Source organism: Serinus canaria, chromosome 2 (genome assembly GCF_022539315.1).
Source record: "Serinus canaria isolate serCan28SL12 chromosome 2, serCan2020, whole genome shotgun sequence".
Classification (NCBI taxonomy): domain Eukaryota; kingdom Metazoa; phylum Chordata; class Aves; order Passeriformes; family Fringillidae; genus Serinus; species Serinus canaria.
Genome location: NC_066315.1, coordinates 107,046,057 through 107,061,139, shown reverse-complemented (window position 1 = coordinate 107,061,139; position 15,083 = coordinate 107,046,057).

Sequence of the window (15,083 nt, the reverse complement as noted above, 5' to 3'; positions counted from 1 at the left end):
AATAACTTCCTACCTTCACTCCCCCTGTGCAATATAAAGATTCTTCTTTGTTTACACAGTGCTCAGAACAAAAATGCCCTAAACTCAGCAGGAGCCTGGTAAGCAGTGTCAGTAATAAAAGCATGTCAAAAAGCATTTTGGAAAGCTCATTATTAATCTGCACCTATGTTACGCCTTCCATGGAAATTTTGTATAGTCTTTTATAACTTTTGGATATAAAGAAGAGCAGAAGGAGGGGAAATCAGCCCACAATTTTATTTGTTGTTTTATCTAATGCTGAGTTATTTTGGTTTAAGTATCTTGAGATTTCACTGCATTACAAATACAGTGTAGGAAATAGAGAGTGATGGAGAAAAAAACTGTGCAGAGAAGAAAAAGATGAGAGAGAGTGAACACAGAACATTTACTGAACATGAGCTTTTTTTCTATTAAATTGTGACCAATTTTCAGACTTGAATCAGACTGAAGAACTAATTTTGCTGTAAACACATAGATACACAGACAGCATAAAGAGAGGCGATGGCTTCTTTCCTTGAAGTATGCTCAGACTAAATAAAGTTCAGTTTGGTAACACTAGAACAGTACAAGAAAGCTTATACTTTTCCCTTGAAGAATTTAGCAGTTCAAAAAAACACTCCAGGAGGCCTGAAGAGACCCGAAGTCTACACACTAAAATAAAAATCTCTATTAACATTTTCATTTCTATTTCTTAATCTAAGAGGCAAGGTTGGAGGAAAGGCTGGAGGCTAGAACATTATGTCTCATTCAGGTTTACAGCATCTACAACAAGAAGACACCATCTTTGGAAATGCACAAAAAAAGGTAGGTTTTCCCCTGGTTTATTTTTTTAACCTGTTAATGAAAAGGTGTCTCAGGTCAAGACAAATTTGGGAGGAAACTGGTTTCTTTTTTTCCTCCTGGAATACGATCGCAGATTTGCATCCCTGCTAATTATTGTTTGAATGTGAATAAGACCTCTTGAAAAAAAACCCAACATTTTAGCTAAGAAGCTTGTTCAGTTTTGGGCCACACCTTGCTTATAACACTACTTAACCTTGGTTTTAATGCAAAGCTAGAATATATTTCCAACTTTTATCAAAAACCAAAAATAACACAGTACTCTGTATTTTTCTGTGCAAATATTTTTAAAGCTGGGGATGAAGGGAAATAAAACTGACCTGAGCAGAATGAAAAATTGTGCTGCAATTAAAAAGATTCTGCTGTGGTAGAGAGAGAAAATAAGAAAAGGAAAAAATACAGCCACATGTAAGAAATAAACAGCAATTAGTGAATGAGACTTTTGCTGCTTAAAATTGGTATTTAAAACTTGGAAGAAGATCAAGCAACCTTCCTGTAGCATTCCTACATTAACATGTACAATGAAACTTCCTATCAGCAAATTGCAGCATAAAGACGTTAACATGTTGTGCTACCATAAAATAGCATGAAAAAGTCTTAGAGGGGAAAAGAAAGGAATCTGGGGGAGAAAGGTTTCTACAGTTACACAAAATTATTTATTTTGTCTCATGTGTATTTGGCAATGAAGATTTAAAACTTAACAATGACAAGGACTGTTAGTATTGCAGCTAATGTTCTAAGCAGAGGTACTTATATTACTTAGATTTCTTCTTAATAATGTCAGAACTCTGTTATTACATAGAAAGAGACAGATAAATCCTGTAGAATAACAATATGTTTGCTTAAAAAGTGTATTTCTGGTAAAACAAGAATGCTCCTCTAAGTGTACTTCATTGACTTTTAAAATGTTAAAAGTGTTCTCTGTTTCAGAGGTAGAAGTTATATTAATATTAATCTAAAATCTTCCTAATATTTTTTTTTTTGCTTAAAACAACAAAAGTTGGAAGGCATCGGTTACTGTAATGCATAATAATAAACCTGTCTTCAAAATATCTTTCAGAAATGTTATTCTTTGTGCTGGCAAAGCCCCCACTCTCTCTGGAATTTGTTTCAAACCCCATCCTATGTGAAGGCCTACTGTAGCTGACATTTATGTGATTTCCTTCATGGACATTGTAGGGAGGTCACAGACCAAAATCCAAGTGTTTGTTTTTCATTCCTAATAGCAGAAAGATTTTAAACATGAAGCAATCACTCTCTTCTTCAAGAAAGGTAATTTATCTCTTCCCTTAGCACAGTCAGATCCTGGAGACTTGCCACTTCAATTCTCTGAGGTTTTATAACCCACACTACAATATTCAAATAAAATTTTATTGTATTGTGAAAAGGGGAGGGAAGAAGAAAAACTGTGTTAGCACTGATTGAAGTTGAAACTTCAATATGTGAAGGTCAGGGAATTCAAAATAGCTTCTTATTTTATCTTTATCCAGGTTCAGTGTGTGAACATGTAAAAGTTTATTTTCAGACATCTCTGTGTTCATGGAACAAAATACCATTTTAAATAGTTTGAAAATAAACTAATTTCAAGGTGATTGGGATGTAACTTTCAAAAAAAAAAAGTGTAAAATGGGGTTGGCTTCTCTGTATAGATCATTATGGTAAAGCTGTGTGTTCCTTATTTGACAGGGTGCCCAAAATAACTCACTCAAGAAAACTTAGACTTGTTACCAAAGGTATTAACAGTATAAATTCCACTAAAGCCTGTAGAAGCCAAGACTGTGAAATCCAGACAACTTATTTAAAATGCACTCTTTTCAACTGTCAGCCACCAATTTAAAAGGTAGCTAAACTGTCTATTAAGTCATCAAAGCAAATCAAATGCCTACTGTCTTAGCATTTCCAGTGTTTTCCCTAAAATTAAACTTTTGTACGTTCTTTAAAGACAACAGTAATCATGTCATTGCTTTTGGACACAATGTCCAAAGCTGAGCTTGTTTTAAAAATTAATCCTATTATTCTGTCAGACATCTCTCTCCTTTCATCAGTTGAAAAAATAGCCTCCTGTAGAGAGTCAAATCTTTTTTTTTTTATCATTTCAGTGCTAGCTACAATTAACTTACCCTCTTACTGAAGAGACCTGAAGAAAAAAAGTCTTCAGTTAAAAGGACACCTACTGTCAGCATTGTTAGTCCTCTATGAAAATTGCCTCGTGTTGGGCCTTTTCAATTTAATTGGTTTTTTGTGAATACAGTATGTAATTCATACACACACATGTGAGTCGCTGGATCACTGAATAATAAATATGAAACTTTACTTTCTGCTGTAAACAAATTGATTGCCTATGGCAACATGTCGCTTCTAGACTGATTAAGAAAAAAATAACTACAGGAATCTTTAACACAGAAACTTCAACACCAGCCAGCTGTCCAAGTCTAATCACCTTGGCTGCATTTGTTTAATAATGTAGGAGAGAGTTCCTCGTGCTCCATTTGCTCAGAATGTAAGAGATACTTTCAATGGAGTTGAATGAAAATTAGGCTGAATTTAAGAAATTAGGATAAATCCTGGCCATAGAATATTAAGGCAAGTGAAGGAGCATCTAAGGGGTAACTAAAATGCAGCACAGTAGAGGGCATGCTGTTCATTCCCTGCAGCTGGGGCCAGAGAAATGGCAGATTCTCTGGTTTTGACCAGTTTAAGAAATAAATTTAATAGAAGTCCATGGACCCACTCCTAGCAGTAAATGTTACTTGAGCTTCACCAAGAGGAAGCAGAGTTCAAATGTGACCATTTGAGTATATGCTCAAAATATTCACCTCTCCTTTTTTTATGGTGACCTGTGGATTTTATTGGCCAGTTCATCCTAAAAGCAGGCTTCTTCTGTGAGTCAAAAAAATTGCTATCTCAGTGCCTAATTTCCAGGGCATTTAAAATTTCTGATTTTTTATCTCTATACAGTGCCTGATTTAACATGTAAGGAAACTTAAAGCTTTTATAATAGAGTATTACCAACTGAAAAAAATTTGGCCATAAAGGTAACAATGTAATGGAGGTGCAGATTTCCTTATCCAAGCCTGAGACCTTCCCAGCTTCATGGTTATTAATTTTTATGGTGATTACAGGAGTAGTTTTGTTATTTCCATGTTTGAACTGTTGGCAAGACACTTACAAAGACATTGCTTAATGCCTTTAGTATAACACATTTTTTTTTTTTTTTTTTTGCTTTTTGGGAATTTATTTTAAGATTTATTTGCTTTATAAGGACTAATATCTTCATCTCTTTTCCATGTACTTCCCCACCAATAAAGGGTAACAGAGCTGATTGTTACATGGTTAGAGATCTATAAAACTATCACAGTTGTGTAGACAGATGACTGTATTGGCTGGCCAGAGTTCTATTTCTTATTTTTCCATCCAACACAAACAGAGAGTAAATGGGCTTGGTTGCTTTTTCTTTTTAAGTGAGCTTTTTTTTTTTTGGGGGGGTGGGGGGGTGGGGGGGGGAAGAAATCTTCAGGTTTGGTCTTTTTTTTTGTCTTATTTTGGATTTAGATGAATCATTACCTGGGTGGAGTGCCTCATGGTAATAGTATTATTATTTATTTTCCATTTGGTTTGAAACAAACAAAATCCTTCATTTCCTTCACTGATATCATATTCAATATTTTGCATTAGGTGTTTTCTTCAGACCCAGCATGACATCAAGCAAATGAATGCTGTCCTTCAGTTGACACTGTCAATATTTAAATTTTCTGCTAGGACTGTGCAAAGCTTTCTGAAACTGTATTGGCACCATACTCCATCATGACTTCATATAGCTAGGATAATGTACATTATTTTGCACTAAACACTGACATAATTCTAGTCAATGGGATTTTGCCTTGTAACAGTACTTAATTGGTGCAAAACCACACTGACTCCAACTGCTTAAATGATCTCACTAAGTGGCACTGAGGTTAATTTTAATCTTGATTCTGTACTTCTGTGGTTTATGGGGCTGTGCCCAGTTTTTAGAAAAGAATGAGCCAGGGGAGAGCCACAGCAGTCAATAAAATAAACTTTCTCAGTACTACAATAATACTTCCTGGTACAGGTCTTAGCAAACTATAGTGGGTAAAAATCATCTGAAGAAATGCTTCACATACACCTTTCTGAGGCTGCACCTGTAACTGACCATACACAAGATGGTCAATTAAAAACCATAAATCAGTTTCAGGACAGCAATTTAGCAATATCAAACCCAAGTGGGTCTGTGTCACTTTAGGCACCAGCTTAGAGTAGTCTCACTGTAATGAGACTATTTAATGTTAACTTTTTTTTTTCCAAACATGCCCCTCTGTAGTCTGAGAAAATGGACCATGAGCATAGGACAGAGGTATGTTCCACCACATACCTCTGTCCTACATGTTTGGGTTCTCAGTGCAGAATAGTCCCTGAAGAAAAGAATTTAAAACTTTGACTCCAACTTACACTCTCCTTGTTTTTTTGACATCCATTACTTTTGCCATTTCTGTTTTTGAATTGCTTTCAGGACACTTGACAAACTCTTGAATAATGCTGTGAATGTAAATCTTATTTATACAAACAGGTTGTGCCTTTGCAACAAGAATTTTATAGCACATGGGTACCACTGTGCAGTATTGTGTACCTTCAGATGTCATGGTCATCTGGCTCATGGAAGAGGAGCAACAGGCTCCCTATGAACTGCATTGTATAGTTGCATTCCCAATACCATTGGACTCGTAGAGGGATGTACATGACTAACCTTTACAAGGTTTCAAGCCTTCATCTTTCAAAATCTTCATATACAGGGCAAAATATTTTTTCATGTTGCCACAGGGCCTCAGCAGTTATTAAGAAAGGTCCCCTAATAATAACATGGAAACATCAACATGGCCAGGAACTGGGGTTCATCTTCAACAGTGTTCAAAGGAAAATCTGTTCTCTGGATAATCTAGATATTAATGTCACAGAGAATTCACACCTCACTAGGGAATATCTGATTTATTTTCAGTTCCCCAGCATATGGTGCTTTCTCTGTGTTCCACAGACAGCAAAAAATAATAGCTTGGCTTAATTTTGCTTAGTTTAAAATTGGAAAATGCTTTTGGCCCACTTATGGTAAAATGCTGTATTTTTCTCAAGGATATGTGGAAAGGCCTGTTTTATTCAGAAGGAAGGAAAGGAGGATTAAGTGATTGCTATGGGAAGGTCCTATAGCCAACGTTTGAAAAGGTGCTCCCTACAGTGACAGCAGCAAAGCTTGGGGCTATCCTGCCCAGCTTTTTGCTGAAGATTTCTATTGGCATAATTTTCCACTCATTTTCTTTATTTTGACCCTTCCTGACTCTTTTTATCCAGTTTGATCCCTTGGTCCTAGCATAAGAATCTATTGGCTTCTCAGTTGTCTCTTAATGGCTTTCTTAGAGCAAATATAATAAAACCCCAAACAGATCTTTTCTTCTTTCTTTTCCTGTAGAGATGTCTGCTTCTCAATGGAGAAAAGCAGATATATCCCCTATATGAAAGCAGCAGCATGAAAGAAACATCCCAGTAACTTGGAGACCCCTCTCCATAATATCAGTGACAACAACATAAAACAATCCTTTTCCCCCTTCCCACTTCCTCCTCAGTTTTTGGGGAGCCATTCTCAGCTATTCTTCTACCTTAGCCTTTCATTTGATATCCCTTGAGAGGCTGAACTGTATTGGAAATAATTTTCTTCTTCCTAAAGCTTCTGTGACAGCAGCTGGTTGTTCAACCAGGAATGTGTTAGACTGGGGGCTAGGCAAAAAAAAAAAAAAAAACACAAAAAAACAGCCCTCAAATTGAGGGTTTTTACTACCCTTAAAGCTGTTTTTACATTTTAGGATGTTACCCAGAGACAAGACTTTCCTGACAGATAGAAGGATCTTACTCAAAACAGACAATGGCTGAACTGGAAAGATGAACAAGGGTGCTTTTTATAATGATCTTTTTCTCACCTTACTCTCAACCATAGATACACTCTAGCTGCTGGAAGAATAAAGGCAAATACCAAATATCTGAAAAAGCACAGAAGATTTTTTTCTTTATTGGAATATCTGCCCATAGTTTTCACTTCTTTATTATTATACCTGCAAATAATTAGCAAATACACTGTAAAATTAATAGAATTTGCAATAGCTGTTTAAGGCCAAGCAATTTTCAATGTCCTACATGTCTGAATTTTCTCTTTAATGTGATTTTGGCTGCTTGTGTTATGGAACAGATCACCTTGAGTGCCACCATGCAGCACATACAGGACAAGCAGGAGATCAGGCCTTGCCCATCTGAGTTCATGAAAGCCAGGTGCTGCTTGACTGGCCTGATCTCCTGTTATGACAGTGTTATGACTCACTCAGTGGATGAGTGGAAGGCTGCAGATGTTGTCTACCTTGACTTTAGAAAAGCCTCTGACACTAATTACCACAATATTGTCCTGAAGAAACTGCTTGCTCATGGCTCGGGTGGGTGCAGTGTTCACTGGGTGAAAAAAACCAAAACTGTTTGGATGGCCAGTCCCAGGGAGTGGTGGTGAGTGGAGTTACATCCAGCTGGCAGCTGGACTCAGAGCTGGGGCCAGTCCTGTTTAATATCTTTTTCGGGACTGAGTGAATCCTCAGTCAGACTTAAATAATTCTATGATTCCATTAAAATACTGTCTCCAGCAGCAAAAATGTTGCCAGACTTTTGTTTCCCTAGCACTCCTTGAGAAGAGCCAGTAATGTGAGTAGAGGTGTTGAGTCATTACATGGATGTGTATGGAAAGTGGGAAAAAGCCACTGAAAGAATTAACCATTTCCAAAAGTTCTATGTTGCTCCAGTCCAGGCTGACTCTAGGGAAGTTACAGCACTGAGAAGGAACAGATGTAAAGCAAAGTAATATGCACAAACAAATCTCCAAGACAACCCAAGGCCTGTAATTTTGTGCATACAGTGCAAAGTTACAGCCAAGGATCATATTAGTTGTGGTTTTGATGGATAACTAAACATAATTCTTTGGTTTGACACAACTAAGATCCAGACTCCTCACAACTGTGGTACATTCATCATCATAAGTCCTCTTCTGTTTTTCTCATCCTTCAGTTCTTTTATTGCTATTTCTTAGCCATTGACACAAGGACTCATATTTGGAGGGATTTTGTCACTAGCTCTGAATGCCTTGTATATGTTTACAATTTACTGACTCATCTCCAGGTGGGATTAGACATTCTTCACTTCAGAAGCTTAAGATATGTTCAAGCAGAATCAAAAGGGACATGGCTGCTTTAATGGATATGGAAACTCAACATTATTTATCAGCACTCCTGGCTTCCCAAGGATATTTATTTGCAAAGGCAATCTGGTGATGACTCCAAATCAGTGTCAGGAGAGAATATGGAGAGATATAAAGTGATGAGCGTGGGATGGAAGTGGAAGACTGCCAGGAATGGAACTGCAAAGAATGTACTTACAAAAGCTTCAGTGCAAAGGAAAATGAGGGCTCTTCCTGGCCCAAGAGCAAATACTGAAGGGTGTGTTTCTCAGCAAAGGATATTATTCTGGGAAACTGGTTCTGATGGGGGGTCATCTGGTAACCAAAGCAAGGGTGTGATGCAAGGGTTAATATGATCACTGTATCTGCTAACATGGGAGCACTGAGTAGGAGTCTGGTACATGTATTACTTCTGTTTTTCAGATTACTACAGCTGGTGGTGAAATACAGCATGCAGTTCTAGTACCAGCATTTCAAGCAGCATGTTAAAATCCATAGGGTCAGGGGAGAACTGGAACATTTATTAAATTATTGGGAACTATTTATTTAATGAAATACTCAAAGACTTTGATTTAGTTAGCTTAATGAGTAAAAGCTTCATCTTATCAAAGGTAACTGGTCTGTTCCACTACAGTGAAAAGACACATGACACAGTTAACTCTTTCAGTGCTGAAAAAAGTAACAAGAGTGAATGCCTAGAAATTACACAAGTTAGACAAACGTAGCTTACTCATTACTTCCCTGGAAGGGTTTAAGGCCAGGTTGGATGGAGCTCTGAGCAATCTGGTCTAGTGAAAGGCATCCCTGACCACTGCAATGGTGTTGAAACTAGATGATCTTTAATGTCCCTCCCAACTAAAACCATTCTGTGATTCTTTTACATTAACCTGCAACATTTTTAAAGAGAAGGGTAACTATCCACTTAGCACAGGCAACATTAGACTTTCCAACACCAGCAATTTTTAAATAAAAATGGGAAATTTTTTTTAGAAAATAATACATGTCTAATTAGGCAGTAACTTCTGCTTTGTTTCCAAAGTAACAATTTTAAGGCAAATCACAAGCATGCATAAAGAATGCCTGACAAACAAACAACCCCTGAGAGCCATTTTCAGTATTTATTTCCCTCCAAAAACTATTCTTGGCTACGCAACAGCCGTAGTACAACGTAGGTAGCACAGCAGTAGCACAAAGCTCAGAGCTGGATGCAAAATCCTTTTGCAAATCAAAGTGAACACTTGGGTGTTTAGTCCATGCTGAGCTCCCTGCTGTTGCCTGCAGCTCAGGAACTGTGAGCAGATGAGGTTGCAGAAGCAGCAGCTCAGAGTGCAGCCTCTCCACAGTGGCTCAAAGAAAGGACTAGGTGGAAAAAGTGTCTGTCCCTGATTTGTGAAGTAAGACTTCTCACTGAAGAGCCACATTTCACTAGGAAAATATAACTAGCAAGGATTTGCCACTCCAAATCAAGCTTCTATGTCTGCTTTAAAAACATCCCCTTGCTCTGCCCAAGTTCTTGGCCTTGTTAGAAAAACTACTAGGTGATATTTTTAAGCCTGTGCTTTGATGAAGTCAAAAAAAATTATTAAAATGGCCCCTTCTGACTTCAAAAAATATAAAAAAACAATGAACATGATCCATTAGCAGCAGAGTAAAAGAGAATTTATTTTAAAGCCCAAGAACTAAAGTAATAGATTTTTTTCATTAGCTAGTCAGCTGTTTTCAGAATCTGCACCTGTATTGAATTGTGATCTTTAACACAAAAAAATAAATTAGGGCTACAGTTAAAAAAAAAAATCAATCCTTAACTTCAACTCCTAAATACTTTTTTTAAGACTCTGGGGAAAAAAACCAGACCAACTTTCAAACTTGACAAGCCCTCCGGAGCTCCCACTGATCCTGAGGTGAGAAGCAGCAGAGGGGCGTTTGCAAGCAGGAAGAACACAGACTGAAGGGTTTTGACAAAGGAGCCCTGTCCCATCTTGCCATGGCAGCTGTTACACCTCAATCCAAACAACCCTCCCACTCTGCAGCCTCAGAGCCACCATGCCAGCTTCTAACCCACTGCCTGGCAGCTACCGGGGGCACCACTCAGCTCTACAGCTCCTGCCACTGTTGAAGTGTCTGAACCAACAAACTGGTGAAGAGGGGGACAAGCACATTCTCCCCTCAGCTGTGAGGATGGAGACCTCTTGGGAAGAAGAGACAAGGTGGGCAGCTGTCAACAGCAGCAAACCACGGTGCCACAGGAAAAAGCCCCTTTTTTTTTTTTGTCTTTTTGTTGGGTTTTGTTTGTTTGAAGTTGCAGACACAGCTGTGCCTGCAGAGATCAGGCTTTTCACAGGATATACCTGGCACTGTGAGGACAAAAACCCAAGTCTCCAGGCTGCTAGGGGTCTAATGTAACCAAGGGAGAATATTCTTCCCCTATGAATAAATCTTTAGAGACTTCCTAAAGTTCAAGTTAATGATCCAGTCTTGTAAATTCAGATAGCATTTGGGGATGATTTAGGCTTGCATTGCTGCAAAATATATAGAAGATCTGCAAAATTTCATTTTAAAGATGAAAGCCATTTTTGAGTCTTACTAATGTAAAAATGATTCAAAAAGTAGGAGGATTTTTTTTAAATCATCAGATTTTTCTGCAAGTATGTAAAATACTTCTCCATGGCTACTTCACTGCATGTCTAATTTTAAACTGGACTGAATTTTTGCAGACAAATTGTAAATGCTCTTCATAAGAAAACTATTAATATACTTGTTGATAAAAACAATTTTTCAGATGCTTGAATCCACAATTCCCTTACCTTCTAACTGTTCTAAACTTCTGAATCCTTCTGCAATTTTTGAGAACATTGTCTGAAAGGGAGCAACAATCTCATGAATATAGACAGCCCCTACTCTCTCTCCCATGCTTAATCCAACAGGAAGCAGTGGAAATCTCAGAGCATCTCTTCCATACTCCAAATAAGGGACACTGACTTGCTCTATGAAGATGGCTTGTTTGCAGAATTTTTGCAAAGCAGCAGTTGTTGGGGGAATAGGAGGTATATTGGATGCAGATGGGTCTGTCAGGGGATATGGCTGTGCAACTCTTCTGAACTATAACAACATAATTTTCAGATCTGTAAAAATGCCAGATTTTGGCCAACTTTAACAGCAATTGAAAGAGGCACAACCTCAACGTAAGGATCATGCTCCTCCCAAAGTTAAACTCTCTGCTTCGGGGCCTGGAGTAAAATACCTGAAATGGCAGCAAGAATTTTTCAACAAAAATAAAACTACATGTTTTCCCTGATCTCATACTTCTAAAAGGACAAAGAATTTTTCTGAAGTTTTCAAAAAGCACTTGGCTTGAAAGAGAGAATTAAAACTTATTAACTAAAATAAAGGAAATACTACAGTAAATGAAAATAAGATTTGGTGGAAAATATTAGACATATCTAAATATATGTGTTAAAAATTCTATTTAATAATGAAAGGGACAATCCACATGACGGCTCTTACAATTTTATTACAGCAAATTATTAAAATTTCATTAAATTAAATTATTATCTGTCTATGCTGGTTTACTACAAATAACTAGGGTTATGCTTTCTTAATTTTTATTACCAAGAAGTCAGGAATAGTAAGATTTATCTTTTGGAAATTTCTTTGTTTCTTTTTGTAGGTGTTACATACATATTTCTTCATAGAAGTCAACAGCTTCATTCACACCAGTGAATTCTGGTTATGGCTAAAGAGGGAGTCTGAGACTCTGCAGACTGCATAAATCAGAAAAAAGTCAAGACTTCTGATCCCAAGACAGTAAAATTATTACTTTATATTGTTGGAAAGCCAACCAAGAAAAAGGAAATACTTCAAATCATAAATAATTTTAAGTATTTACTGCAGCTAGCTTTTTAAGAAGCAAGTTCACCTCTTCCTACTGGCCTGATCAATATGAAGCAGCTCTGTGAAACTCGAAAACTTTCTTTTGTAGAGATTAGAAATCACCATATGCCCTTGTTAGAAGTCATCATCCTTTCAGTCGATCATCAGTTACAGGTCGATCATCCCTTCTCACACCATATGATTAAAGCCTTGTTCTGGAAAAGATTTTTTTCTTTTTTTTAAGATATCCCACTGAATAGAGATGCTATGCTGATCCAAAACTCTTTATCTTGATTTTCAATAGCAACTCTCCATGCCAAACAGCTTGAAGGCAGTGGGCAGTGATGCTGAATGAGATTCCTGGAAGAATGAAGCACAAGCAATCAGCTTGAATATGTTGATCCCAGATCTTCACACTAAGGGTATAAACATGAAGCCAATTACACAATATGCAAATATATTGTATCACATCTGGATTACATATGCTCAGCTTCTTCTCCGTAGAGAAATCCTTCACAAAATTCATTAGCAATTAACAGGAATATAACTATGGTGACAGATACAATTTAGCTACCAGAAAAGGGAAAAGAAAATCCTTTTCTACAAATCATATATATGTATGTGTATACACACACACTCACTTATGTCTATCTCAATAAAAAGCAATTAATGCTGCTGAGGCTTGCTAAAGCAGAAACAGATCTGCTGTATGCTACATTTTTCTATTCTCACCCAGCTGATTTTCAAATGTGAGCATAACAGCACACTAATGCTGCAGCTGTAGGCACCTTTCCATGTCTTTCATTGCCTTGATTTAAGAAAATCTGGAAAAATATGTAGAGCTATGCATCTTAAGTAATGATAGGACCACAAAAGCCCACCAGGAAAAACTGTTCAAGTTCTGTAAGGAATTACAAGATTCAGTCAAATAAATATTACTAACTTAGTGCTAAGATCACCTCTTCCCCCTTCTTTCTGAGAATATGTCCCTAAATAAAATGACAATTAGAACTTTTTGGGGTTTTAGTTCACATAGGTGATCAACATGAAAAAGCATATTAAAAAACCTGAACACTCAGACCAAACAATTCAGTGTCATACTTATTTTACAGAGGTTTGAGAGAGCAGCACTAACAATAGCATTTAAATTATTCTAAGTTTTAAAATATTTAAGCTATTTTAGTTTCTGTGCCACTCAGTTTTTCTTACCCACTTGATGTTAAAAAAAACTGAGTGGCATAGAATGGCTATCTCTATAAAACTTCATTCTTCTTGGCCATTCATGATTATTTACTTCCTAAAGCAATAAATCATTTTCATGTGGTGCCAACAACTAACAATCTTACTATTCAGAAAAATCTCCCTCCCCTTAGGAATTTCACATGTGTGAAGTTGCTACAGAGAATATACAAATATGCTTTTCCCCCTTGCCTGTCACAGACTACTCAAAATAAATCTGGAGTCTTAGGATGATAACAGCATCCAAGTTTGAAACCACTGTTTCAAAAACTTGGATTTTTGTTTTTCCTAGTACTTCTTTCTTTTCTGTTAGGAGAATTTATCTGGATTAGCTGATGGTGTATGCAGCCTTTGTGTCATAGTAAAAAACATTCACTGCATTTTCCTCCATTGTGATAAAATTCATTAATAAACATTGAACATCCTCAGACCCACTAACTGTGTAATTTAGTATTAGTTTTTTGTTTTTTTTTAATAAAAGTATTTCTTTATATGCCATGAAGAATACTAGAAAACTGGACAAAAACTAGCATGCCCTCACTACTTTTGCTCAATGCACTTACATTTCCATGTTGTAAATACTTAGACATAGGAGTATGCATGTGTGCAGTGTAACTCACTAAAATCACACGCATAAATGTCAGATGAGGGTTTAAACTGTCAGTAAAATACTTAATTTGCATAATTTGAATTGAGGAAAGGAGTAGTAGTGGCAGTACCTGGCAGATTAAATGTAAGAATAGATCCACAAGGGAAAAGGTCTCCTTTTCCAAAATATTTGAAGCCATGAGCAATCTAGAAGTTCCAAATTGAAAGCATTCATTTTTTTACAGAATTTTTATGAACCTTAGGAATGAAAATTAATTTGGACAAGTTGAAAGAGAAATTCAACTCCATGACTAACATGGGAATTACCCTAATCCTCTCTTCAACTCAATCATGGAATTTTAACAAGGTTTTTCTGGAAGCCCTTGAGATCTCCTAACTTGAACATTAACTTGTGTCCACTATTTTCATACTAGTTTAAACACATAAATGCAATCTGAGGCTGAATTAGGAGATCAAGCCTTTGAATTCTAAATCACTTGTTTGAATCTTTGCCAGAAATTGCCAGCTTGCTGGCTTTTGCATGATATACATAAAAAAGTTGATGACCTCATCTTAGCAGCAGTACGAACTCTGAATTTCCAGCTATGTTTACTTAATGCTAGATTATTTCTGTGTGGGAAAAGAACTAAAAAGATGTTCTCTTGGGCTTATGCTACACATTTAGGATTCCCTGAGGAGTCATTCATGTTTGGAGGCAACACACAAGTTTCTCCTCTGCTCTGCTCTCCCAAACAAATGCCTCTCACCATAAAGATATGTGGTGCAGAGATTATACCTCAAAAAGGTACTACCCGCCCCTGCTCTCTTACCTCTTTATCACAATACCCAGAAGAAGGGAACGATGAGCCAGAGGAAACTTTGGGTTTTAAGCAGGGAAGGCCACTGCTTTATTCAAACCTGTTCAAGGCTAGAAGATTGAGTAAAATGAAGCTGGTGAGAGCAATTTTTCTGCCAGTCTTACTAATCCTGCCAAGTAAATTTAAAGGCAGCAGTAGAACCATAAGAAGCATCAGCCAGAGCTCAGATCTGGTAACTTTCCAGATATGCTGCAGAGCCTTTAGTTTTTCAGGCCTTTAAGGATGGATTGGTTGAAAGATGTGAGGGGCCAGGCTCATTTAGGTGACAGGTAATTATTCTCATCGGACAGCTGGTTTACGGAGTAGTTTATAATGTGTGCTTTGCATTCGGTAAAACACTTGTAGAAGTGAATAAATGCTCGAAAACAGCCATT